The following is a 27,191-nucleotide window of genomic DNA, read 5'->3' on the forward strand; positions in this document are numbered from 1 at the left end:
GAGATTGTTTGATGCTACTTTATACATTGTGGCATAGATAACCAAGTTCAACAGGAAATTTGGGCATTACGTTCATCTTTAAAAATTAGTGCAAAAGCCCATGCAAATTTTTTTGCAATTTCTGCATACGCCTGATTCAGGACATTACAATCCATTTTTGTTAAACTACGTGAGAAAGGATGTGAGATTTATGCATAGGTTTCAGATATTTTATAGGGCAGAACATGTTTTGCAGTGTGTTATTGAAGGCAGTAGGTGTGTGATGTGGTACATAGCCAGTACATGGAGGTGGGGGGGGAGGGCAATGCTTTATGTTGGGCTTTGTGCACGAAAAGCACTGCATTATGCAGCACATCTGGCTTTCTCTCCTTACTGTTTTTTTGATACTTTGACGGCCGCTGGTTATCACTTTATTTTAAATTTGCAAATCTCTCATGGTGCATCGAGCTATGTGGGGAGCTGTAGGCGGCGTGTGTATCCTGTGCTCTGCTGGAGGGCATGGGTTGCATTGTGTTCTGGTGCACCGTGTTGTTGTGGCTTGCGATGCATTGTTTTGCAGTGAGTCTGCTTCGCTGGCACACAGTGCGCAAGGATGCAGTGCTCAGTTCCTGCCGCTACAGCTCACTGTTACAGGTGGGCCCTGACGCCGGTGCTGACGTCTTGGTGCTCAGGTCGCGCCCAAGGCACCCACCACCCAGCATTGATATCAGCAACGAAAAGCCACGATTCCCAGTCAAATGGGCTGACCCGCCGACATGGATAGGTTAAGTGCTGCGCCTTTCTGTCAGATCGTAAACGGGTAGCCTGAAAGTGACTGGTGGGCACAGTATCAGGTTTGAGGGACTCGGCTCTCTTTACCTTTCCCGTAAGGTGAGATCTGTCAGTCCTCTTGGTTTGTGCCGGGTGTTGTTTTGAGAATTAGAGCGATTAGCTAAATAACATAGGGTTATTTTTTTTTGGGGGGGGGGGTGTGCGGATGTTAATTGCGATTAAAGTAAATCCAATGTATACAGACCTTGTTCAGTTAAGAATGTTAATGGTGCATGTTAATGAAATATGACCTGTGAACAAACCTGCGTAGAAATTAGAAGCCATCACTTTTTGAAATAGCACTATTTAAAATAGACTTTTAATATTTTAGGAGGGTTTATTACATTCTTAAAATATTTTAAAAGCGTGGCTTCTGAGGTATATGGTTATAGAGCTTCAATCCTTATCTTTTTTTGTTGGAAAGCTTGCTTTTATTTCTTGTTAAGATTTGCTTTAATCAAGTGTAATGTTAAGAGGAATAGCTGGATCATGAAACCTTTGTGCAGTTCCGATGGTCCCAAAAATGGGACCGGGTTCCAAACTCCCAACGGGTCAACACAGCTGCAGGTTGAAAGTAGGTGTATCCGGTTAGAAATATAACATTTTAGACTATTTTCTTTCTAATGCTGCATATGGGCGCGTTAATGCAATTGCCATAACTCTCTGAAGGAAATTTGGGTGGGTTTAAAATAAAGACAATTTTTCTTTGTTTTGCTGGAGGGTGGTTTGTAATTAAGTAACACGCCTAGAATGTAAACCTCAATCCGGACTTCCGCAAACGTAAGAGCAGCAAGATGAAAGTAAGATAAACAGTAAGCGGTCTTTGCAATGTTTAAGGAAGAGAAACAAATGGAAGGAACCAATAATCTCGCTTGCTCTCCTTGCAAGCAGGGTCAAAGTGAAGTACCTGTACACTGGTGCCCGGATTCTTTCACATCGAATGTTGAACTCTAATTAATCGTGGGTAGCTCAAAGGATTTTTAATGCAGTTGGATAATGATTCCCTAGTAAGTTTATAGAAATTAGGTAGTGTTAAAGGTAAGTTTTTATATTTATTTTCAGGATATGGGCGTCGCTGGCAGGGCCAGCATTTGTTACCCTTCCAGGTTGCCCTTGAGAAGTTGGTGGTGAGCTTTCTTCTTGAGCCACTTCTGCCTTTGTGGTGAAAGATATGGTCCCAAAATGCTGTTCAGTGGAGAGTTCCAGGAATTTGAACCAGTGACAGTGAGGGAGTACAATAAATCCAGTCAGGCTGATGCGTGATTTGGAGGGGAACTTGCAGATAGTGGTGGTGTTCCCATAACACCCACTGCACTTGTCCTTCTAGGAGGTGAGGTCACAGATTTGCAAAGCGCTGTTGAAGGAGCCTCTCCCAAGGCCTGCCTGATCCAGAAGCTGGTATTGATACACACAAGTATTCTATAAATAGTGTAGAATCACATGGAATTAATAGCACAGAAACAGGCCATTCAGCCCAATTAGTCTGTGCCTCATTCATGCTCTACACAAACCTCCTATCCCTCTCCAGCTAACCCTATTAACAATCCTTTTAGTCATTCTCCTTCATGTGCTTATTTGACTTCCCTGGACATGTTGAGAAAGTTACAATAGCCTGTCAAGCTGTATTTTTTGAGGGGCTCGGGTAAATGTAGTAAACTTAAGCTCAGGGCCTGTAGTTTAGAGCAGCTCAAAATATAGATGATATTTCAAATCATCTCCACCAGCACAGCTCATTTGGACTGATTCCTGCTGGTCTCCCCACACTTTTGATTGCATTTTTTGATTGGTGATGCACAATATGGGGATATAAATTGTGTGCAACGGATCAGGAAGATGAGTGGAGAACACTTAAATTCAAATCTCCTCTATTTGATGCCCCTTAATTTCCAATCAAATCTTCAAAGGCGGCCAGAAGTACACATCAGTTTGCCAGTTGCAACCTTTAACTGCAGCTCGGATGATGTAATTCGGACATCTACATAATTTGGCAAAGTTTGGGCCTACGTAATGCTGAGTCATAAACCAATTTATACAAAATGGACATCCAGGGTTGCTAAGGCTTTATTAAACTGCCCTATAAAATGATTTATGGCTTTATTTCCAGCTGTTTTCCAGCTTTAGTGTTTTTTTTCTCTTTTTCCTCTGAGTACTTAGTTGCTAAGGAGAGTTTGTTTTAAATATTTTGGCCTTTTCATTTTTTTGAATGCCCAAACTATTGGCCCAATGGGCTGTCTCATGGGAATTTCCTTTATTTATATTATTTTGGAGGAAAAAGCAGAGTAGCAATAGGTAGATACCAGGCAGCTCAACTTGCACCAAAAGGCAGGCTATGTTCACTCAGCATTACCCCAACACCCACATTTATAAGCAGAGGGGCACACCTACCTTGATTTGTCAGAAGACTTATGCCTCTCAGAATGTATGAATCACCAGGGATCCAGTTAAAGAATAGTGCCATATGCTGCAAGGATACCTATGGCTAACATGCACACTACTGAGGATAGTAACAATTTATTGTGTTCTTGTGGCTTCCATGTCAGCATCTGCTCCGTCTAGGCATGTGGCAATGCTGTCATAAGGGGAAGTATGCTGTATTGTTAAACAGGACTACCGTCCTTTATCATGAGCACCACCTCCATCAGCCATCAAACAAGGGATTCAAGTGTTATGACATTACTTCCTGTGACCGAAGATTCAGTTTCCTGTCTTCATATTTCTTTGCATCAGTCACACGATTTCGATCCCTCCCCCATTTTTGTCATCAAAACATATCTTTTGCAATTGTGGAAATATACAACAAGAATACTAGAAGCCATTACAAAATCTATCAGCATTTTATGTGAGCGCTAAATATGCGCTGCTCAACTATACTATTAAAATCAATGTATAGACAATGATGGGCAAGTCACCCCTGCATTCCCCATGGCATTATTCGAGGAGAACAGGGCAGACCTTCTTGCTAGACCCCATCACTAAAACAGGTTATCTGGCTATTATCTCATTGCTGTTTGTGGCAAATTTGCTGCCTTATTTGTTTACTTTACAACAGTGACTACACCTTAAAAATATTTAATTGGCTATAAAGCACTCTGGGACATCCAGAGATCATGTAAAGCACTTTAAAATTCAAGATTCTTTATACATATCGTGATTGAACAGAGTTGAGTACTAGATATCATGGAACTTATATGAGCACGCCACTAAAATCATAAAGCACTTGGGCATATACCTCCTGAACTCAGTAGTAAGGTGTCAAACATACACAGCATATCTATGAAAGGTGAGGAGGTGAGATGCTGTCTCCACTGGGCAGCTGGTTTCACGTTAACATACCCCGAGGGCCATCTACTGTGGTGACAAAGAGGAAAAGAAAGCCCCAAATGAATGTGGCATTACAATTGCAGGAATTGAACTATCAGATTACCAATGATGTCTCCTGTGAAGTGCCACATTTCCATTCATACAAAGTTCTAAAATGTTTAAAAGAGTGATGCTGAAGATCCAAGCAGCCTTTATGCTAATCTGAGGATTTACAAGTTTGATATTTTCTGTGTCAAAGTAATGGTTGCTTGGTCTTCCAGTATTGTGTGCACATTCTTTTCTATTTGTACTTGACATTTAAACATTTGTCCACTGTCAGTGATGTGAAAGAATGCAGAAGAATGCTCCTAAATTTTAAATGCAACACAAAATGATGCTTGATGTCTGAATGACAGTTTTAAAAAAACTTATATGATGTTTTAAGTATATTTTTTGGTTTTGATTTGGCTCATTATTTCTTATTCTTCCAGGGTTCTAAAGATCCCAAATTTAAATCACTTTGTTTGATCCAGTGCTAATGTTTGCTGTCATTCTTAACAACTGTAATACTGAGCCCATGTCACAGTCATTTAGCATGATGTGTTCCTAGATGTGTTCCTAGTACAATAAATTAAATATGAAAGCAGCTGGTTGAATTGCAGAGCCTGTTAGATCAGTTTAAGTAACATGATGGTTCATTCACAAGTAAACGGACTATTTGTGGCATTTGTTGTCACTTCTTGAACTCCTGTGAAATGCATTGCACCAGTTCTAATGAATTGTGCAATGATCAATGTTGTGTGTATGTACCCAAGAATTTCAAATGATAGCTCAAATTGCTTTTGGGAAGAAATAATTCCAGGTTTGCAGTAAGGTGTCGAAAGCATATTATGTATATGTGCCTACAAGTTGAATATAATTTGGTTAGCAGAATGACAATTCTTGGTGCCAGGTGTCTTTTGCAGCTTTTGTTGCTGTTTTTATTAAGGTTGGAAGTGGCAACTAATTTGTAGTATCCAGAAAAATTAGTTTAGGCGTTCTTGGACCAGCTTTTGCGGTCATTAATGAAGCAAAAGCGCTTGCAGCTGACCGCGAAGAAAGCTTCTTACAAAGATCTAGCAGTCTCTGGCATGGATTTCTCCTTTCCTGACTTTAGTTTGAATCTGCCACCAAGGAATTAGGATCTCCAGGCATCTAGCAACAGTGATGTCATCAAGCAGGGTAACGAGTCAATGTCATTTAAGTATTCTCACAGACAGCAAACCACAAAGTAAGATGCACTGATTATCTTCCTTTTTTTCAAACCATTTTATTGAGAGCAAAATAAAAAAAATGGAGCATATATGTGGGATTAAGTTAGAAGCTGAAATATCATGAACAAACTTTTAAGAATCATTTATTATTTTAAAAATAAATGAATCATTATAGAAAACTTTGACATTCCACAAATACAAAATTAGTTTTTAGGCCAGTGAGGCTGTTTAACACTCCTTATTCAACAAGGTACAACTTTATCAAGGATTTTCAAGGATTTAGTCATGAGGCTGGTAGCATAAATGGGCAACTTCTCATTAGTTCAGTGCTTTACAATTGATTGCAGTTTGCAGGGACTTCAACAGCACAACCTATGGGATAACATAGAATTACTGATAGCAACTTATGAATTTCTACATTTAATTGTGCATGTGCAAACTCCAGAAGTTGCTGTCAGTTTCAGAGGAATAGTGACAACAAATGGTGCCAATGTTGTCATCATTACTACTGCAAAATGCAGGCCAAGGTGTCAATTGGTAACAGGATCAGGTTTATTTTAAAATGTTTCTAAAGTGAGAGGAACATTATGATCTAGTGTTAATGCTATACAGTAGTATGTCACAAGTTACTGTCCATCATTCACTGTATTGTGTTCCTAAATTCAACAAAGTATATTATTACCTTTACTCGTGGATGTGTTACCTCTCAATTAAATAACTTAGTGAAAATTGGAAGCATCTCAGAGTCCGTTTTTTAAGTTGTCTACTTAAACTTGCTTATATTGCAAGTTTGAGAATTATATCAAGGAGCACATTACTAATCTTTCTACTTTGGTATCTTCTGTTATCTGTAAATAAATATGAATGCTAGATTTAGCCTGTAGGTCAAAGTCCAGCGATGTGTGCTCTCTGCCTAATAAGATGACAAAACAAGTTGAATGGCATGGCACATGTTCATTAACAAGTGACTTTGGACAGTTGAGCTTTGCTGGTGTTGGGCTGTGCTAACACGTACAAAGAAGGGAATAACAATACAAACTTTGATTCATAAAAAACTTATAAATTGTTATCAAACCTAAAGATCCATATAGGTGACAGGAAAAAGATGAACTATATAAGTTCCATCCAAAGAAGCCATCTCCTTAGTGACATTTTTCCCAACATCTACATTTTGTCAATTTTACCACTACAAATATGAAATTGCTCCGTGATTATCATGTTAATCCAAAAACTCCCCATTTCAGTGACAGTGCACCTTCTGGTCGAAACAGTATTGGAGAGCAATTAATCTTTTGACACTTTAAAGTGGCTGATTTGTTAATGCCTCATCACAGAATTGCTCTGGGAGGTAACCTCAACTGAAAAGCATTCAGAAAATCAGAGCATTATATTTTCAAACACTATGAGCAAGTTTAACATTAGAAATATTATGCACATTCAACTTTGCAGCAGAAGTAAGTGGATAACAAGTAATTGCAGGAATATCTGTTTATTTTTCCCATCCTAGCTCATAGATGCTGAAGCCAATGTTTTATTTTTCTTTTTGGGACGTGGGCATTGCCAGCAAGGCCAGCATTTGTTACCATCCCTAATTGCCATTGAGAAGGTGGTGGTGAGCTGCCGCCTTGCATTTGGTGCAGGTACACTCAGAATGCTGTTGGGAAGGAAGTTTCAGGATTTTGATTCAGCAACAGTGAAGGAACGGAGATATAGTTCCAAGTCAGGATGGTGTGTGGCTTGGAGGGGTGCTTGCAGGAGTGGTGCTCCCATGCACCTGCTGCCCTTGTGTGGCTTGGAGGGGTGCTTGCAGGAGTGGTGCTCCCATGCACCTGCTACCCCTAGGGGGGTAGAGGTCATGGGTTTTGAAGGTGCAGTCGAAGGAGGTCTGGTGAGTTGCTGCAGTATATCTTGTAACTGGTGCACACTGCTGCCATTTGCATTGATGGAGGAGGGAGGAATGTTTAAATTGGAGGATGGGGTGCTGATTAAGCAAGCTGCTTTGTCCTGGATGGTGTTGAGCTTCTTGAGTGTTGTTGGAGCTGCACTCATCCAGGCAAGTAATCCATCAGGTTTTGGGAGTTAGGAAGTGAGTTACTTGATGCAGAATTCCCAGCCTCTGATCTGGTCTTGTTGCCACAGTATTTATATGGCTGGTTCAGTTCAGCTTCTGGTCAATGGTAACCCCGCAGGATGTTGATAATGGGGATTCAGCAAAGGTAATGCCATTGAATGTCAAGGAGAGATGATTGGCTTCTCTCTTGTTGACCTGGCAGTTGTGTGGCATGAATGTTACTTGCTATCTATCAGCCCTAGCCTGAATGTTGTCCAGACCTTGCTGCATTTGGACACGGACTGCTTCAGTTTTGAAGAGTTGTGAACGGTACTGAATATTATGAAATGATCAGCAAACATCCCCACTTCTGATCTTATGATGAAGGGAAGGTCATTGATGAACCAGCTGAAGGTGGTTGGTCCTAGGACATTACCCTGAGGAACTTCTGCAGCAATGTCCTAGGACTGACATGACTGTCCTCCAACAACCACAACAATCTTCCTTTGTTTTTTAATTCTTTCATGGGATGTGGGTGTCACTGGTAAGGCTAGAATTTGTTGCCCATCCCTAATTACTCTTGAACTGAGTGGCTTGTTCAGCCATATCAGTGGGCAGTTAAGAGTCAACCATATTGTTGTGGGTCTGGAGTCATATGTAGGCCAGACCAGGTAAGGATAGCAGATATCCTTCTGTAAAGGACATTAGTGAACAAGATGGGTTTTTACAACAATCAATGACAGTTGTCATGGCTATCATTGCCAAGACTAGCTTTATATTCCAGATTTATTAATTGAATTTAAATTCCACCAGCTGCCATGGTGGGATTTGAACCCATGTCTCCAGCACTTATAACCTGAGCCTCTGGATTACCAGTCTGGTGACATTACCACCATAACACCATCCTCCCCACCATCATACGCCTTTGTGCTAGGTATGACTTCAACCAATAGAGAGTTTCTCCGATTCCCAATGACTTCAAATTTGCCAGGGCTCCTTGATGCCACACTTGGTCAAATGCTGCCTTGATGTGAAAGGCAGTCACTCTCACCTCCCATCTTGCATGCAGCTTTTTTGTGCATGTTTGGACCAAGGCTGTAATGAAATTAGGAGCCGAGTGGCCCTAGTGTAGCCCAAACTGAGCGTAAGTGTGTAGGTGATTGCTGAATAAGCGCTGCTTGTTAGCACTGTCAACGACACTTTGCATCATTTTGCTGATGATCAAGAGCAAATTCACAGGTAATTTGCTGGATTGAATTTGTCTTGCTAATTGTAGACATGACATGCCCAGGCAATTTTCCACAAGTGTTGGGTAGATGCCAGTGTTGTAGATGTATTGGAACAGCTTGGCTAGGGGCTTGGCTAGTTTTGGAGCTGTCAGGGCCCAAAGCCTTTGCCCTATCCAGTGCCTTCAGCTGTTCCTTGATATCATGTGGAATGTATCAAATTGGCTGAAGACTGGCTTCTATGATGTTGGGGACCTCAGGAGGAGGCTGGGATGGATCATCCACTCGGCACTTCGGGCTGGAGATGTTTGCAAATGCTTCAGCCTTGTTATTAGCACTATTATAGAGTCATACAGCACAGAAAAAGGCCCTTCGGTCCATCTAGTCTGCATCAGTCAAACAAGTACCTAACTATTCTAATCCCATTTGCCAGCACTAGGCCCATAGCCTTGTATGCCAAGGCATCGCAAGTGCACAGCCAAATACGTCTTAAATATTATGAGGGTTTCTGCATGTACCACCCTTTCAGGCAGTGAGTTCCAGATTCCCGCCACCCTCTGGGTGAAAATAGTCTTCCTCACATCCCCTCTAAATCTCCTGCCCCTTACCTTAAATCTATGCCCCCTGGTTATTGATCCCTCCACCAAGGATCCTTCCTCTCTACCCTATCTATGCCCCTCATAATTTTATACACCTCAATCATGTTCCCCCCTCAATCTCCTCTGCTCCTTGGAAAATAACCCCAGTCTATCCAATCTCTCCTCATAAATAAAACTCTCCAGCCCAGGCAACATCCTGGTAAATCTCCTCTGCACTCTCTCTAGTGCAGTCACATCCTTCCTATAATGCTGGTTCCAGAGCTGCATGCAATACTCCAGCGTTTTATATCGTTCCAGCATCACCTCCCTGCTCTTATATTGTGTTGGGCTCCCCCATCATTGAAGATGGGAATATTTGTGGATCCTCCTCCTCCGGTCAGTTGTTTAATTACCCATCACTGTTCATGGCTGGATGCGGTAGGACTGCAGAGCTTTGATCTGATCCATTGGTTGTTGGATCAATTAGCTCTGTCTATTGCATGCTGCATCTGCTGTTTGGCGTGCAAGCGTTTTGGAGCTTCACCAGGTTGACACCTCAGCTTTTGGTATGCCAGGCGCTGCTCCTGGCATGCCCTGCTGCACTCTTCATTGAACCAGGGCTGATCCCGACTTGATGGTAATGGTAGAGTGGGGGATATGCCGGGCCATGAGGTTACAGTTTGTGGTTGAATACAATACTGCTACTGCTGAGGGCCCACAGCGCCTCACAGATGCCCAGTTTTGACTTACTAGATCTGTTTGAAATCTATCCCATTTAGCATGGTGGTAGTGCCACATAACACGATGGAGGGCATCCTCAGCTGAAAGCGGGATTCCTTCTTCACAAGGATTGTGTGGTGGGCACTCCTAACGAAACTGTCATGGACAGATGCATCTGCGACAAGTAGATTAGTGAGGACAAGGTTTAGAAGGTTTTTCCCTCTTGTTCATTCCCATACAACCCACCACAGGGGCAGTTTGGCAGATATGTCCTTCAGGACTTGGCCAGCTCGGTCAGTGGTAGTGCTCCTGAGCTACTCTTGGTGAAGGACATTGAAGACCCCACCCAGAGTACATTCTGTGCCCTTGCCACCCTCTGTGTTTCCTCCAAGTGATGTTCAACATGGTGGAGTACTGATTCAAGAGCTGAGGGAGGGTGGTAGGTGGCAACCAGCAGTAGATTTCCTTGCCCACGTTTGACCCAATGCCACGAGACTTCATGGGTTCAGGATCTGTGTTGAGGACTCCCAAGGCAACTCCATCCACTGTACTGCCACCTCAACTGGGTCAGATCTGCCAGTGGGTCAGGATGTACCCGGGGATGGTGATGGCATCTGGGACATTGTCCGTAAGGTATGATTCCATGAGGATGGCTATGTCAGGCTGTTGCTTGACTAGTCTGTGAGACAGCTGCCCCAATTTTGGCACAAGCCCCCAGAAATTAGTAAGGAGGAATTTGCAGGGTCGACAGGGCTGGGTTTGCCATTGTCGTTTCCAGTGCCTATGTCAATGCCAGATGGTCCATCTGGTTTTCTTCCTTTTTGACTTGTCTGTAATGGTTTTGTACACCTGAGTGGCTTGCTAGGCTATTTCAGAGGGTATTTAAGAGTATATCACAATTCTGTGGGTCTGCAGTCACATGTAGGTCAGACCAGGTAAGGACGACAGATTTCCTTCTCTAAAGTCATGAACCAGATATGTTAGTATCCCAACAACTGGGTTGGCTGAGATTATATAATTCAGCAAAGCCTGGGGATCACCACGACTGCTAGAAAATGTCCAAACACCAATCCAACCTCCAAGTCAGAGCCAAGAGCAAGCAACACCAGAGCCTACCACTCTCCCGACAGAATGACAAACAAGATGTGGAAGGCCGCCAGACTGCCTGAACCTCTAGCTTCAAGTACTTGAAGGGGGCAGGTGGGGTATTGAATACGTTGTAACAATAATGTTAATACACAAGACTTATAACAATGTAAGACATGAAGTAAACTGAAGTAACTCTATATCCATGGGATAAAGACTCGTGGGGAGGTGTAGTAGCATGTTCTGGTACATACAGGGTGAATGTGGGACTAAGTACAGTACCGCCCACACAGTGTTGTAAGAAAACACATGGCCCAGAGCCAGGGCCAGTTTAGAGATTGACAGAGATGGGTAAAGACCTAGACTGGAGTCAGCTCCATACCTGTAACCTCCACTGTAAATATGTACATAGTTATGAGTTAATAAAGACTTGCTGTTAATATACTCAAAACTGAGGCCTACTTCATAGTGTCCAAAGCTGGATTCTTCACCAGTAAGAAAGCAAAGACACAGGCATTTGCGTGGCTTTGAGCTGCTCTTCCCGTTTCAGCAATGAAGAATTCTTCCCCCAGTGATTTACCATCATTGTGCAGCATACATTATAACCATTGAACCATGAATCATAGCCAGCTTATTGAGAGTTGAGTGCTTATGTGCTATAAATGTCTATGAGTTAATCTCAGTGGTACCACAATACTACAATCACTTTGGATAATAGGGAACATTTTGACCCATAATTGTCAGTTGAAATAATGGCAAGGCTAATAGCGCTAACCGTTATTTATGTGAAAATGGTACAGCAACTTCTAGCGTAGGCAGATGTGTGATTCAATATGGAAATCCAGAAGTTGCTGCCTGTATCATGCTGTTCCACGGGAAATGACATCTTGCTGTATTTGTGCAGCAGATCTGAACTGAACTTGTTATAGAAAGTTAAGTCTCATCCATTTCAGTCTAAGTACCTTTTTAGTAATATGGTAAGTTTTACTTACTGTCGATAAACCTGCCTGGCACTGAAAATTATCCGTTACAAGTATAGAGTCTCATTCCTTCAGTTTTTAATCGTTGTTAGAGATACGAAAATGTATATTAAAAATTATTTTTTAAAAACTTTTTTCTTTCTCTCAATTTTTCCCCTCTCTCTCTCAATGAACTCTGTCATTTTCTTTAGTTCTGTTTCTGTAGCTAAATTGATACTGAATTCGCTCACTCTAATTTACATTTCCTCTCAGTCCTTGTGCTTTTAGTTTCACAGTCCGTCAAGATAATTGGGTAAGGTGATACACAGTCATTTGCCCTGTTCACTTGGGCTCCACTTGCCTTGTTTCTGTTGCTGTGATGCTATCAGCTCACGTTTTCAGCAGCATACCTCGCAAAAAATTTAAAACCTAAATGTGCAAGGGAAGAATTAATTAATAGAAGACACAACTAGATGCCTTACCACAGCAAATTAAGGGCCATTTCAGTACAGGATTTTCAGATTCACAAGTTATTCTCTTCCAAAGGCTTCCTTGCTTCTGTTTATACATTTGAAATCGATTTGCCTCTAAATTTGCGTAAAGTCCATTTCAGCTGCAGTTTCAACCTCCCGGGATGAACTGATTGACCTGGCATCATCAGAGGTTGCAACATTACTAACAATAGAATGTGTTTCCGCAGTTGGACAACACTTGCTAAATAATCCTCAATGCGCTAAGGATTACGCTGACAACAAATTTAAGATTGTCAATCAGGCTCGCAGTGTGGTGCATTTGCATACACTGGAAGCTAGATATATTAATACACAGGACCCTGTTCTTTGCAGACAGAAAGAACATGTACACACATTGCGCATGTTTCAGCTAAATATTATAAGTGACAGCCATTCACTGACTATTCCTCAGGACAATACCTTGACCAATCAGGGTCAAGCTGCCTGGTTTAAATTTCAGCAATGCTTGGCAGTTAACTGTCAGCCACCATCACTAGTGCATTCTCCATTGCAATGCCTCTACCAATCAGAGTCAACTTGGCAACCAAAATTGTTGTTTTTCCCTTATAGTGGTATCCTTGTGAAGTGTCCTGATGAGTATGAGACAAAAAGCTTCAACATGTCTTGTTTTTCAGCAATAAACATTAGAATTGTAACAGAAATTCAAACTCTTGTCCTGACCTTAAATGTCCAAGGTAGCTCACTTATTCTATTTCTTCTAAAATATGTGAACTATTTTTTATTAGAACCTAACTTTGTTTTCTAAATTTTAATTATGCTTTGTATAGTTTATTTATATTTAACATGCCACTTTGTCACCCTGTACTTATTTTCCGTAACATTTATGATTTAGTAGTAAAATTGTTTCAGTGTAATAGAAACATTATATATTCTGGTCTGGAAAGGTAAATAAAGTTAACAGGGTCATTAAGAAACAATGTAGTGAATTTTTGATGGAGACTACATTACACACGAGTCCTTTAGTTTGGACTAGGGGGACAGAGTTCTGTTTAATGCACTACATGTTTTTTTTAATTGCAGATAATTGGGTAAACTAGTCAGTGAGGATATCACATGATTTCCTTTTTACACTGCTGAGCCTTATTTTAAGCTTTCGGGTGGAAATAAACTGTACTTAGATATCCAGTTTAAGTGCAATGTATCAACTGCATTTGAATATCTGTTTATAGCTGAGCTCGAGTGTGATAAAAGTTGGTCACAAGCAAGCTGCTGTCCCCACACAGAAACCAGTAAAAGACTATTAAATATTAAAACATGATAAACAGAGGTCAAATATATTTTTGTTTTTTTTTGTCAAATTTACTTGGGAATGAATCTCTCTCCATTTCAGTCAAGGTTTCTTCTTTGCAGATCCACCCTTCAAGAGGAGTCAATGTTGACTGTAAGGCATGGTAGCATTATGGTTATGTTATTGGGCTAGTAATCCAGAGGCCTAGACTCATGATTGGGAGACATAAATTCATAATCCCACCACAGTAGCTGGAGAATTTAAGATCAGATAATTAATTGAATAAATCTAGAATTAAAAAGCTAATATCAGTAATAGTGAGCATGAAACTACTTCTTGGAGAGTGGACTGACCAAAGAAGAAACTTTGACTGAAATGGAGAGGGCTTCATTCTCCAGTGAATTTGACAAAAAAAAAACCCTGTCTGTGTTCATTTTGGGGGATTAACTAATACCAGGATGGCCATAAAGATTGATGATCTTATTTAAGTACTTCTATTTTTTTGTTAGTTAGACTATTGAATACTTGCCAATCACATTAATCATGTAGTTCCCCTGCTGAAGGCAGGGTAAACAGGATTTATCAAGTGAGGTCTCTGCTTGTTTATGAAGCAGTGGAAAACTATTGAGATGGTTATGAGTGATGTATTATCTTTATTGTGTTTCACATGCATTGGCTCTGTCTGTGTTGTTATCGAAACCCTAGGAGAAATTATTCTAATAGTGTATTGTCATTCTCTGCCTTGTACTGGTCATTAGATCCCTGAAAATTTTTCTGAAGTTGCCATTCAGGAATGTGACCATAAACAGCAGTAAAGTGTTAGTGACAAAAATTTTATCTAATGATCATGCATATCCAAACTATTTGTAAAATATAAAATGGCAAAATCCAGTGAATGATCTGCCATAAAAGTTCCAAAACCAATAAAATCATGCAAAATATTTTAAAAACATACATCTTGCTTCTGTTGTATTTAAATGTCTAATTAAAAATATGAATATGTTCTACATATTTTGCGTTTTATTTAGAGTGTAGTGTTGGTCAAAATGTATTTGGAGTCAACATATGCTATAGTTTGAACTGTTTGCTGTTTGAAATGTTTCCACAGTTAAAATTTTCACCCTTGTCCCTTTGCCATTAACAAAATAAATTTTCAAGGACTATTATTTTCCATGTTGCCATCATTTGCTTGGTTTCAAATGCCGCTGCTGCTTGTAATGTGAAGCAGACCCACTTGGTTGATTTAATGAAGGACAAAAGATTTTCAGTCATAATATAAAACCCCCACATCAACAAATCACACATAGCTGACATTTAAGTAAGAGTATTGCTCACCATAAAAAGGAGGCTATGATTAAAATGATTACATAATTATGAATTACTTTCAAGGATTTCAAAAATTGTTAGTCACAATTTTTACTTTTTGTCCACCAATTTTCATTTCTCCCATTCTAAGGGCATTCGCTACTTACTGGGATTCCATGAGCCTGAGGTTCCATCCTTGTTCAATTGACCAAAAGATTGGTAGTGAATGTTGAAATGCTATTCCAATGTAGGTACATTTACAGCAGTAGCTTCTGGATATTAATCAGGAGCAGGAACCCAGGCTGATTTTACATTCCATAATTACAAGGCTAATGGACCAATTGTGGCCCTTTTGCCATCCATCGGAGATGAGCTAGGAGACACATATACTAAATCAAAGACATTCCTGGTTTATATGATTTACATAATCATTGGATAAGTTCACATAGCCGACAGGAGAGCTCTCAAATGCCATTGGAAAAACATTGTAAAAGTAAGGACTTAATGTTTTTCATTATTATAAAATGGAGAATTTCTTTTTCTTTCGGACAATGATGGAACATCAAAAGTGAACGTATTAACCTCTTAGTCTGTTTCCGCCTGGAGTATATTCTGGGGCATTCTGAAGTTCCACTTCAGCGCCCTCCTTAAGGGGTGTGCTGATGTGGGAAAGCTCCACAAGTTAGGTTGATCTAGTCATGTATGGGATTTGATCGTCGCCGCAGTGGCAATAACTATATTTTACTGATGACGGTGATATCTGCTACTTATACCACGCACTTTTTCTCCAGAGGAATAAAACAATGTTAATCAGCACTTTTGAAATTTTAGTCCAGGAACTTAGATGAAGCTGCTCTATGATATTATTTTGCCAGTAATCCTGCCAATGCTTCTTTGTGGCACCTTTTATGACTTTTCCCTTAATTACAATTACTGTTATCACTTCCATGCAAGAATTTTACAAAAGCTGGGCTAATGGGCTGCACAGTCTATTCATGATGTCACTGGAGTAGAACTTCATGATGTCACTAAAGGGGGTGGAGCATTCTAAACCAAATATCTTTTTCTAGGATGTCTCTGAGCAACCAGTTTCACAACCTTTAAAGCACATAAACTGATAGTTTGTTTAGAAATACCAGTAAGTGTGGTTATTTTCATTTATTTTGTTTAGGATCATGAGGCAATTGAGAAGACAACGCTTCCCTTTAACTACTTTAGGTTTTAAGCTGTTCTAATCTATTTTGTAACACTTAAATCCCAATCTCATGACCTTATTCACCCGAATAGACGTTTTTTCTGAAAATAGTCATCCCAGGTTCTTTATAATTCATTGTAAACATAACGAGAAAGTAGCCTTTGTGCCAGACGTCCTTTTGTTTCAGTGGAGCATAATCACTTTGTCACCAAGGCAGTGCCAGTATCAGAAGGACCTGATTTGTGTGACACTGAATCAACTTTGATGTTTATCCAATGCTTAGCGAATATACTGATGCGGCAGATGTCATTTTTATTGCAAATGAAGAGCAACCGGATAACAGCTGGTATTAGTTGTCATGGCTGGTAATGCAGGCAGCGATAATGGACAAACAAGTTTGATATGAACTGACAGTGACAGCCACAGTGAGGTCATGATTTATGTAAATGTATTTGCACCCTGTTTCATGATTTGCCAAAACATTTTAAACTGTTAATAAGTACTGAACATCACAGCTATCACTTTGGAAAATAAGCAACTATCTGGTAGAAGACATTTTTTCTATTCTATTTGTTTTACAATCGGATTGTTTGATCTACTTAATTTCTCGCAATGTTTTATTGTTTATTTTCCAACTCCGTTCTCTTGGGCTTTGAAATTTGAAGCAGGATGACATGGCAAAAGCCTGTTCGATATGAAATGTCGCAATTATGTGAAATACTTGAAGAAAAGTTATTATTATTAGTTGGTACAGTCAAATGATGATTGGGTTCTATTGATCAAAGCAAATCCACCTGTTTGCATCCCTGGCAATTATCAGGCAATCTACTGTTAAAGGCAACTTATGGAGAGCTGGTCATGTTGCAGTACAAAATCCAAAGTGGTGCTGTCCAAGTGCAGCTCTAGGTTTGTATGCACTGATTGATCTTATTTACAGTAAGCCGGCAAACCCAGGATGTGAATTTGTTTTATATTCTAGTCAGTTTTTTTTAAGTTTGCTTAATTGTGTTTTCTCCATAAACCAGATTTAACCTTGAGTTGTAAAAGTTTCACGGCTTTTGCCAATCAAGGTAAGTGATGACATAAAGCAAAGCTATTCCAAATCCAGTTTGAATTTGACTCAAGATTTTGGTAATTTGAGACTAACTTTTAGCAGCAGTCGATGTTCCTCACTGCTGAGAAATGACTGCACAATTTATAAATAGTTATGAAAGTAATAAGATTCTGAGGAGCTACAAATACTGTTAAATGAAAAGGTGGCATAAATCAATAACAGCTGTGAGATTCAAACTTATGGGCATCTTGGTTAGCATAAGATTTGAAGTGTGCTTTGCCTTCTGCAGCCACCTAAGCCCAGCAATGACTGATTGGGGTTGGCCAAAGGCATATTGTATCTTTATTTTAAATATTTGACACACTGCAAAAGTGCATATCTTTATCGGTTTGCTGCTTACTTTAAAAAAATAAAATAGTTCTACCCTGTCACTACCTTAGGTAGAATTAAAAAAAATACTTCCCTCTAAGTTATACCATATCATGTTGAAATACCTCAAAATGTTAACACAATCAATTACTTTTAAACTGCAATAACTATTCTTATATAGGTAAGCAGAGCAACTACTGCACAAAGGGCCGTGAGATGAATGAGCATTGAAAGAGGGAAATGTTAGCCAAGACACTGGCAGAGTTTCCTGCTTCTGTGCTTTGAATATGGAAAATTAACATCCATAGTGTTACAAACCCCATAGAGACTATCAATGTTTAAAAAAGAGATGAATTTCCCAGCAACCGACAGAATGAATAGCAGAACAAGATTTCACACTTTAAGGATTTTACTGTAACCAACTGTTGGATCCCAGTCATTAGTTTGACTGGACTTACAGACCCAGGTTGCATGCTTGTTTTGTGATGGCCAAGTTGGTACCACAGACAGAGTAGGTCAGTAGACAGTTCTTAGGTAGAACACTATTTATTTACAAAGGAACTCAGCAACTACACTTGTGTGCTTTCAACTCAAACCTTGTCTCCACATTACAGGACTCTAACTATAGACTACTGACTACTGAGGTAGCCTGCGCTGCTCTGCTATTGGATACTAAGATCTTCCATTATAACATTCTTCTTAAAGATATATTACATATCAGATTACTGCACAGACTGAAGTCAATATAGATTAAACATCACTTAACAGGCAACTAATACCCCAAACTAAAGAAAATTAAAGTACTTTTGCATTAACTAACTAATGCAACCAAAGAATGCAGTATGAAACGTTTTTACTTGAAGCCACATTTCTGGCAGATATGCAACAATACAAGAAGTAAGTCCAAAGTTAACCCCAGTAGGCTCACCTGTCCCTACTGCAACAGGTTGAATCTTCTGGTGTCCTTTGAAAATCATTTCACTCAGACTGAGTATTCAGGAACAGGCTTCCACCAGCAAGACCCACCTTGGTGAATCATTGTGCCATAAATCTTAAAAAGTCCCATCAGACCCGTTCCCTTCCAATAAAAACAGAATTCAAACATTTACAATCATTTGGCTTAGTTGTTAACACAAAAACAGTTCACCCTGCTCTTCACAGCAGAAGTTACTGTTTCACCCCACAGCAGTAAAACTTTGTCTCTCTCTCTATCTTTCCGTGTATCTCTGCCTAAGAAACAGTTGTCTCTCGTTCTCTGTCAAGATGTGAAACCTGGCACTTGATTTTCAAAAGGTTTTGGTTTGGATCACATGGACCTGTCTCTGGGGCAGAGTTAGAATGATCACCATCCTACTATCCAGGACATTTTTTTTACCTTAAGTTAAAGAGACATTTTAAAACATAACCATCTTGTAAGGTCCCATATTTGTATAATAAGCAAATTTAATATCAAATCTTCAACATTTCATTGGACTGTTAGCCTAGATGATGAGCCCAAAGCTTATTATTATTCTCTATCTCACAAGTGTCTAGCCTAGAGGCAAAACTGTTACAAACTGAATAGTGTTTTGTCTGTCGTTATACTATAAGCTGTTTTGGAAATGAGGTCAGACTGGTGGATTTGTGCAGTCATAGTTAACCAAGCATGTTAAATTCAACCAATGACCTTAGCCAAGCATCAAACAATTTGTTCTTTTCATTCTATAGTTTTGGAAATGTTAACATTTTTTTTTTGTACTCGTTAAAGTAAGGTTTGTCTGTGCTGGGAATGAAATATCCACGCACACTGCGGACCAGTGTTGACATGAGGCTCAAATATAAAAACAAAAAACTGCGGATGCTGGAAATCCAAAACAAAAACAGAATTACCCGGAAAAACTCAGCAGGTCTGGCAGCATCAGCGGAGAAGAAAAGAGTTGACGTTTCGAGTCCTCATGACCCTTCAAGAGAACTGTGAACACACTCGACCTCACGCCATCTCCTCCATCCCTTGTCCTCACTTATCACCCCACCAGTCTCCACATTCAAAGGATCATCCTCCGCCATTTCCGCCAACTCCAGCATGATGCCACCACCAAACACATCTTCCCTTCACCCCCCCGTCGGCATTCCGTAGGGATCGTTCCCTCCGGGACACCCTGGTCCACTTCTCCATCACTCCCTACTCCTCAACCCCCACCTATGGCACCACCCCATGCCCACGCAAAAGATGTAACACCTGCCCCTTCACTTTCTCTCTCCTCACCGTCCAAGGGCCCAAACACTCCTTTCAAGTGAAGCAGCATTTCACTTGCATTTCCCCCAACTTAGTCTACTGTATTTGTTGCTCCCAATGTGGTCTCCTCTATATTGGAGAGACCAAACGTAAACTGGGCGACCGCTTTGCAGAACACCTGCGTTCTGTCCGCAAGAATGACCCAAACCACCCTGTCGCTTGCCATTTTAACACTCCACCCTGCTCTCTTGCCCACATGTCTGTCCTTGGCTTGCTGCATTGTTCCAGTGAAGCCCAACGCAAACTGGAGGAACAACACCTCATCTTCCGACTACGCACTTTACAGCCTTCTGGACTGAATATTGAATTCAACAACTTTAGGTCCTGAACTCCCTCCTGCATCCCCACCCCCTTTCTGTTTCTTCCCCCTTCCTTTTGTTTTTTTCCAATAAATTATATAGATTTTTCTTTTCCTGCCTATTTCCATTATTGTTAAATATTTTTAAATCTTTTATGCTCCCCCCACCCCCACTAGAGCTATACCTTAATTCCCCAATCATCCGTTCTTAATTAGCACATTCGTTTAGATATATATCACCAACTTCAACACCTATGTGTTCTTTTGTTCTGTTGTCTGTGACATCTTTTGATGATCTGCTTCTATTACTCTATTACTGCTTGCTTGTCCCTACAACCACATCCCCCCTCCATTTCTCTCCCCCCATCCCCCCTCCCCTCACACACCTTAAACCAGCTTATATTTCACCCCTTCCTTGGATTCACCTAGTTCTGTTGAAGGGTCATAAGGACTCGAAACGTCAACTCTTTTCTTCTCCGCCGATGCTGCCAGACCTGCTGAGTTTTTCCAGGTAATTCTGTTTTTGTTTTGGATTTCCAGCATCCGGAGTTTTTTTGTTTTTATCTGCTGAGTTTTTCCAGGTAATTCTGTTTTTGACATGAAGTTCTTCCAGGTTAGCTATATCATGGTTCAGAAGTAAAGCCATCTCTTTACTCTGCTCCAACAGCATGCCTTACCTTTAATTTCTTAAACAAATCTCCCTAGTACACTGATGGGAATTTAAAAAATTTTTAGGCCAGTAAGGCTTAGGACCTGAATAAGAATAGTAGTTTTGAACAACAACAATTTATATTTGTAAACTTGTTCCAGCATCCTTCCATGTAAAAAAGATGACAAACATGCAGCAAACAAATCCAGTTCAGATGGGTTGTCTTCATAAGGCGCACCTTTGCTAAGCGGTTTCAACATATTGAAACATCATAGGACCATTTGAAAGCAAAGTATGACACAAAATCACATAGGAGGTGTTAGATCAGATGGCCAAAAGACTGACCAAAGAAGAAGGTTTTAAGGAGTGCCTTAAAGGAGGAAAGTGAGGTAGAGAGGTGGAGAGGTGTAGGAAGTGAATTGCAGAGCTTGGAGCCTAGACAACTGAAGGCATGACCACCAATGTTGGAGCAATTATAATTGGGGATGCACACAAGGCCAGAATTAGAGAAGCTCAGATACTCGGAGGGTGGGGCTGGAGGAGATTATAGAAATAGGGAGGGGCAAGGTCATGGTGGGATTTGAAAACAAAGATGAGAATTTCAAAGTCAAGATGCTTGTTGACTGGGAGCCAATGTAGGTCAACGAGCAGAGAAGTGATAGGGGAAAGGGACTTGCTGCGAGATAAGACATGAGCAGCAGAATTTTGGGTGACCTTAATTTTATGGAGGTTGATTGTAGTAGATTGCCCAGGAATGCATTGGAATAATCGAGTCTAAGGTAACAAAGGCATGAATGAGGGTGGCAACAGCAGATGTGCTGAGACAGGGGAAAAGTTGGGCAATGTCACGGAGGTGGAAATGGGCAATTTTAGTGATGGTATGAATAAGAGGTCAGAAACTCATCTCGGGATCAAATGTGACGCCAGGGTTGTGAACAGATTGGCTTAATCTAAGACTGTTAGGGAGAGGATTGGAGTCAGTAGCTAGGGAGCAGAGTTTGGTGTGGGTACCAAAAACAGTGGCTTCAGTCTTCCCAACATTGAATTGGAGGAAATTTCTGCTCATCCAGGACGGGATGTCAGATAAACAGTCTGAGAATTTAGCAATAATGGAGGAGTTGAGAGGTGGTAGTGAGGTAGAGCTGGGTTGTCATCAACATACTTGTGAGAACTAAACAAAAACAAAAATACCTGGAAAAACTCAGCAGGTCTGACAGCATCTGCGGAGAGGAATACAGTTAATGTTTCGAGTCCGTATGACTCTTCACCAGAACTGTGAGACTAATGCTGTGCCTTTGGACAATGTCTCTAAGGGGCAGTGAGTAGATGGGAAATAGGAGGGGCTATGGATAGATCCTTGGGGTACATCAGAGGTAAGTGTGTGGGAGCAGGAAGAGAGGCATTGCAAGTGATTCTCTGGCTACAATTAGATAAGAATGGAACCACATGAGACTAGTCCCGCTCAGCTGGATGACAGTGAAGAGATGTTGGAAGAAGGTGGTGTGGCCAACAATGTTAATTGTTGGAGAAAGGTGAAGGAGCATGAGAAGGGAAAGCTTACCTTTGTCACAGTCACAAAGGATGTAATTTGTGACTTTGATAAGAGCTGTTTCATTACTGTGGTGGGGCAGAAACCTGATTGGAGAGTTCAAGCATAGAGTTCCAGGAAACATGGGGACGGATTTGGGAGGTGACAGTGCATTCAAGAACTTTTGGCAAGGAAAGGGAGGTCGGAAATGGGATGGTAGTTTGCAAAGATGGTGTGGACAAGGGTTTTTTATTTCAGGAGAGGGGTGATGACAGCAGATTTGAAGGAGAGATGGGACAGAACCTGAATAGAGAGCACCTTTACAATATTGGCTAACATGTGGGCTAGGAAAGGAATTTGGGCGATCAACAGTTTAGTGGGAGTAGGATCAAGAGAACAAGAAGTGGGTCTCATGACATGATGAACTCAGAGTGGACATAAGGGGAGATAAGAGACAAACTAGAGAAAAATGTGAGTTCAGGACTATGGCAGGAGGGATAATTAAAGAAAGTGTAGCCAGGCGAGCTAGTTGAATGCAGAGACATGGTTGAGGCCACTGATTGGATTGTCTCAATCTCAGTGACAAAGAAATCCATGGTTCTCGCACTTGTTGTTGGAGGTGTGGGTGGAGGGGAGAGGGGTTTAAGAAGACAGTTTTCAGTGGAGAAAAGAAGCCGGGGGTTATCTTTACATTCCAGGATGTTCCTGGAATAGTGAGCAGTTTTAGCAGGCGAGAATAGGAATTAACAGTGTTTTCAGTGGTCCAGACAGATCTGGCAGTGGATGGCTAAAGCAGTTGTCCACCATATCCTCTCTAGTCTCCCTCCCTTGGACTTAAGGAAGTGGAGATGAGGGCTATACCGGGGAAATGGCCAGGGTGAGAGAGAGTTAGGGTTTTATTGGGGACTAGAACATCAAAGGTGGAGGTGAGGGTGCAGCTGAGTAAATCATTAGCTGCAAAAATATTCTGGCAAATGGAGGGGCAAAGCATAGATAGTTGGGATTTAGAAATCGTAACTTAATGTGATTTGGGGGCTTTTTTTGCCAGGGATAGATACAGAAAGAAGTTGGGTTGGGGTATGGAAGGAGGATGTGGGTGGAGAATGATACAAGGAAGTGATCAGAGATGGCCTTTTTGTGTAACTAATACAGATAGGATTAACAAGACAATTTGAGATGGCAAAGTTAAGGGGGTGGATGTGAATTTGGCTTGGGGAGTTAACTTGGAGGAGGAGATTTAAGGAAGATAAGAGGGCAGTGAACTCAGAGGAGGGAGAGAATGTGATGAATTGAGATGGAGTTGTGATCACCGAGAATGAGAGACCATTGGGTGCAGAGCCTGAGTGAGCAAAGCAGTGAAGATATCACAGTGATAACGTTTTCATTGTACTTGGGAGGGCAGTATAGAATGATGGTTTTGAAATAGAGCTGTTGGCTTATTTATGAGGATTTTATAATCCGATAGTCCGCAGTTTTCCCTGGTTATCTCACCTCTGTTTAAGTTGACAACTTATATTGGACCATAGTTGCATGGGAGTCAGCAGCTCCCAGCTAAGTTGTCCAACTGGTAATGCTTCATACATGAAACCAAACACTGAGCATTGGTGTGTTGGTCAATATGAGAGCATCAAAGCTAAACCTAATCTTGTCCTCATTCATGTTCACTTTGCAACAAAAATTATTGTTTGTGGCCATGACCTGGCTTTAGTTTTGCCTGTTCAGTCCAGGGTTACTGACCCCAACTGTAAAACTCTACACCCACTTATTTCTGTTTGCTGCCACCCTTTTGCTGTAGCCCTGCCAATCTTTTCTCTTCAGGTGTTTATCCAATTCAGAACACAAAAAAGCATACAAGAAATAGGAACAGGAGGAAACTATTAGGCCCCTTGAGCCTGCTCCGCCACTTAATGCGATCTTAGCTGATCTTCTACCTCAAATCCGCTTTCCTGCCTGCACCCCATATTCTTTGATTTCCTGAGAGACTGAAGTCTATCCATCTCAGTCTTGAATCTACTCAACGATGGAGCATGCACAACCCTCTGGCATAGACAATTCCGAAGATTCACACCCCTCTGAGTGAAAAACCTCTCCGCTTTTGTATTCTATGCCTCTATTTATAAAGCCCAGGATCCTGTTTGCCTTTTTAACCATGTTTGCAACTTGCCCTTCAGCCTTCAATGATTTGTTCACATATGGTTTTTCCATTCTTGAACCCCCTTTAGAATTGTACCCTTTATTTTGTATTGCCTCTCCTCACTTTTCCTCCCAAAATGTATCATTTAACACTTCTTGGCATCAAATATCATCTGCAACATGTCCATCCAGTCCACCAGCCTGTCAATGACCTTTATATCTATCCTCCTCACAGTTCACAACACATCCAAGTTTTGAGCAATCTAAAAAATGTTGAAATTGTACCCTATAGCCCAAGGCCTAGGACATTAATGTATAGCAAGAAAAATAGTATTCCCAGTACCGATACCTGGGGAACACCATTGCATACGTTCCTCCAGTTCAAAAAATAAACGTTCACCATTATATTCCGTAAACTGTTTATCCATGCTGCTACTGTCTCTTTTATTCTCTGGGCTTACTCTTTCCTGGCAAGCCAATTATATGGCACTTTATCAAATGCCTTCTGGCAGCTATGTACACACATCAACCTCATCAGCCCCATCTGTTACCTTATCAAAAAACTCAAATCAAATTCCTTAAACACAATTTTCCTTTAACAAATCCATGCTGGCCTTCCTTAATTAATCCACACTTCTCTGTTAAGTGACTGTTAATTTTGTCCTGCATTATTGTTTTTAAAAGTTCTCCTCTACCAAGGTTAAGATGACTGGCTTATAGTTGCTGGGTTTATCCTTACACTTTTTTGAATAAGGGTCTAACGTTTGAAATTCTGTAAATCGCTGCACCTTCTATGTATCAACGGAGGATTGGAAGATGATGGTTCGTACCTTGCAATTTCTACCCTTTCTCTCCTCAGTCTCCCTTACTCTGCTCAAATGCATCCTTTCTGGTCCTGGTGATTTATCAGCTTTAAGGCTAGCCAACCTTTCTAATATCTCCTCTTTATCATCTTTCAGTCCATCCAGTATTTGAACTCCTCTTTCAGCATGACTTTGGCAAGATAGTTCGTTGGTAAAGACGGTACTTATTTAATCATCAGCCACGCCCTTTGCCCCTATGCCTGTATTTCTTTTTTGGTCCCTAACAGACCAAATTATCTCTCCCCTTACTACCCTTTCACTATTTGTATGCCTGTAGAAGACTTTGGATTCCCTTTTATATTAGCTGCCAGCCTCTTCTCATATTCTTTGTTTGTCTCTTATTTTCTTTTTCACTTCCCCTCTGAACTTTCTATATTCAGCCTTGGTCTCACTTGTATTATCAACCTGACAACTGTCATAGGTACCCTTTTCCTGCTTAATCTTACTCTCTAATCCTTTTGACATCCAGGGAGCTCTGGATTTGGTTGCCCCACCTTCCCTCCTTCTGGGAATGTACCTTAATAGTACCTGAATCATCTCCTCTTTAAAGGTAGCTCATTGTTCCTTTACAGTTTGCCTGTCAATCTTTGATTCCAGTTTACTTGTTGCAGCTCCGTTCTCAGCCCACTGAAATTGTCCTCCTCCAGTTAAGTACTTTTACTTTTAATTGATCCTTGTCCTTTTCTATAGATAACATAAACCTTATGATACTATGATCACTGTTTCCTAAATGTCGTTCTATTGACTCTTGATTCACTTGACTCACCTCATTGCCCAGAACCAGATCCAGCAATGCGTCCTTTCTCATTGGGCCAGAACAATACTGATCAGGAAAATTGTCCTTGAGAAGGTGGTGCAATTAGGAATGGACAAGACATGCTAGCCTAGCCAGCGACACCCACATCCCATGAATGAATAAACAAAAGTAAGTTCCCTCCAAGCCTCTCACCATCCTGAATATATCGCCGTTCCTTCACTGTCGCTGGGTCAAAATCCTGGAACTCCTTCCCTAACAGCACTATGGGTGTACCTACACCACAGGGACTGCAGCAGTTCAAGAAGGCAGCTCACCACTACTTTCTCAAGGGCAGTTAGGGATGGGCAATGAATGATGGCCTAGCAAGTGACACCTACACCCTGTAAATGAATTTTTTAAAGTTAGCAGTTTAATAAATAGAAACATGACAGAGCATTTCAGTCCTGTGGATTGCAAATCCTGCTCCTTGTGGGAATTTAAACAAATGCTTACCATCTGCTCACCAATCAGCTCTTCTTTTGCGCTGACGTCACTTTATTTTATAGTAAGGTTAACTTGAAAGTTTTACTTAACTCTTAGTATCCATCTATCTCAGCTTTTTAACTTGCTGACAAATTAGAAACGGTTTAGTGTTGCTATCTTTCTTTATTTAATTTTATCTTTATTCCTCTAGACCCAATTAATTAAACACTCTTTATAATTATGAAAAATTATACAATACACAAAATACGTTAATGGTTATGTATTTATCAAATTGGCTACTTTTAAATTTTACACCAACTAATTGCTCTAGCTAACTTTATAGGCTAATCAAATTAAATTTAATATTTATCTGTGGACTAATCCATGTTTCTCATTGTGCTAATGACACCACTATGATTTGTTTTCCTCCTGTTTATTTCTCAGACTCACAGAGTCAAACCTGTGCTCTGTGACCACTTTACTCACAAACTTGCCCTCTCGGATCACTCCTCTCACAACCTCACCTTGTCCAACCACTCTGCTTAAACTCACCCTCACTG

The 27,191-nt window shown here is 40.7% G+C and overlaps 1 protein-coding gene across 2 annotated transcripts in view; it reads left to right on the plus strand.

The window, feature by feature from the left end:
- Positions 1–613: 613 nt before the first annotated feature.
- LOC121284752 (major facilitator superfamily domain-containing protein 6-like) overlaps positions 614–27,191 on the plus strand; it is a 78,506-nt gene continuing 51,928 nt past the window's right edge. Inside the window, exon 1 of one of the 2 annotated variants that reach the window (XM_041200312.1) lies at positions 614–870. The gene's annotated coding sequence lies outside the window, so the exon portion shown is untranslated. The remainder of the gene's footprint in view (positions 871–27,191) is intronic. The other variant, XM_041200313.1, reaches the window with a different exon arrangement.

The sequence above is a fragment of the Carcharodon carcharias genome, chromosome 12 (genome assembly GCF_017639515.1).
Source record: "Carcharodon carcharias isolate sCarCar2 chromosome 12, sCarCar2.pri, whole genome shotgun sequence".
In the NCBI taxonomy this organism is placed as follows: domain Eukaryota; kingdom Metazoa; phylum Chordata; class Chondrichthyes; order Lamniformes; family Lamnidae; genus Carcharodon; species Carcharodon carcharias.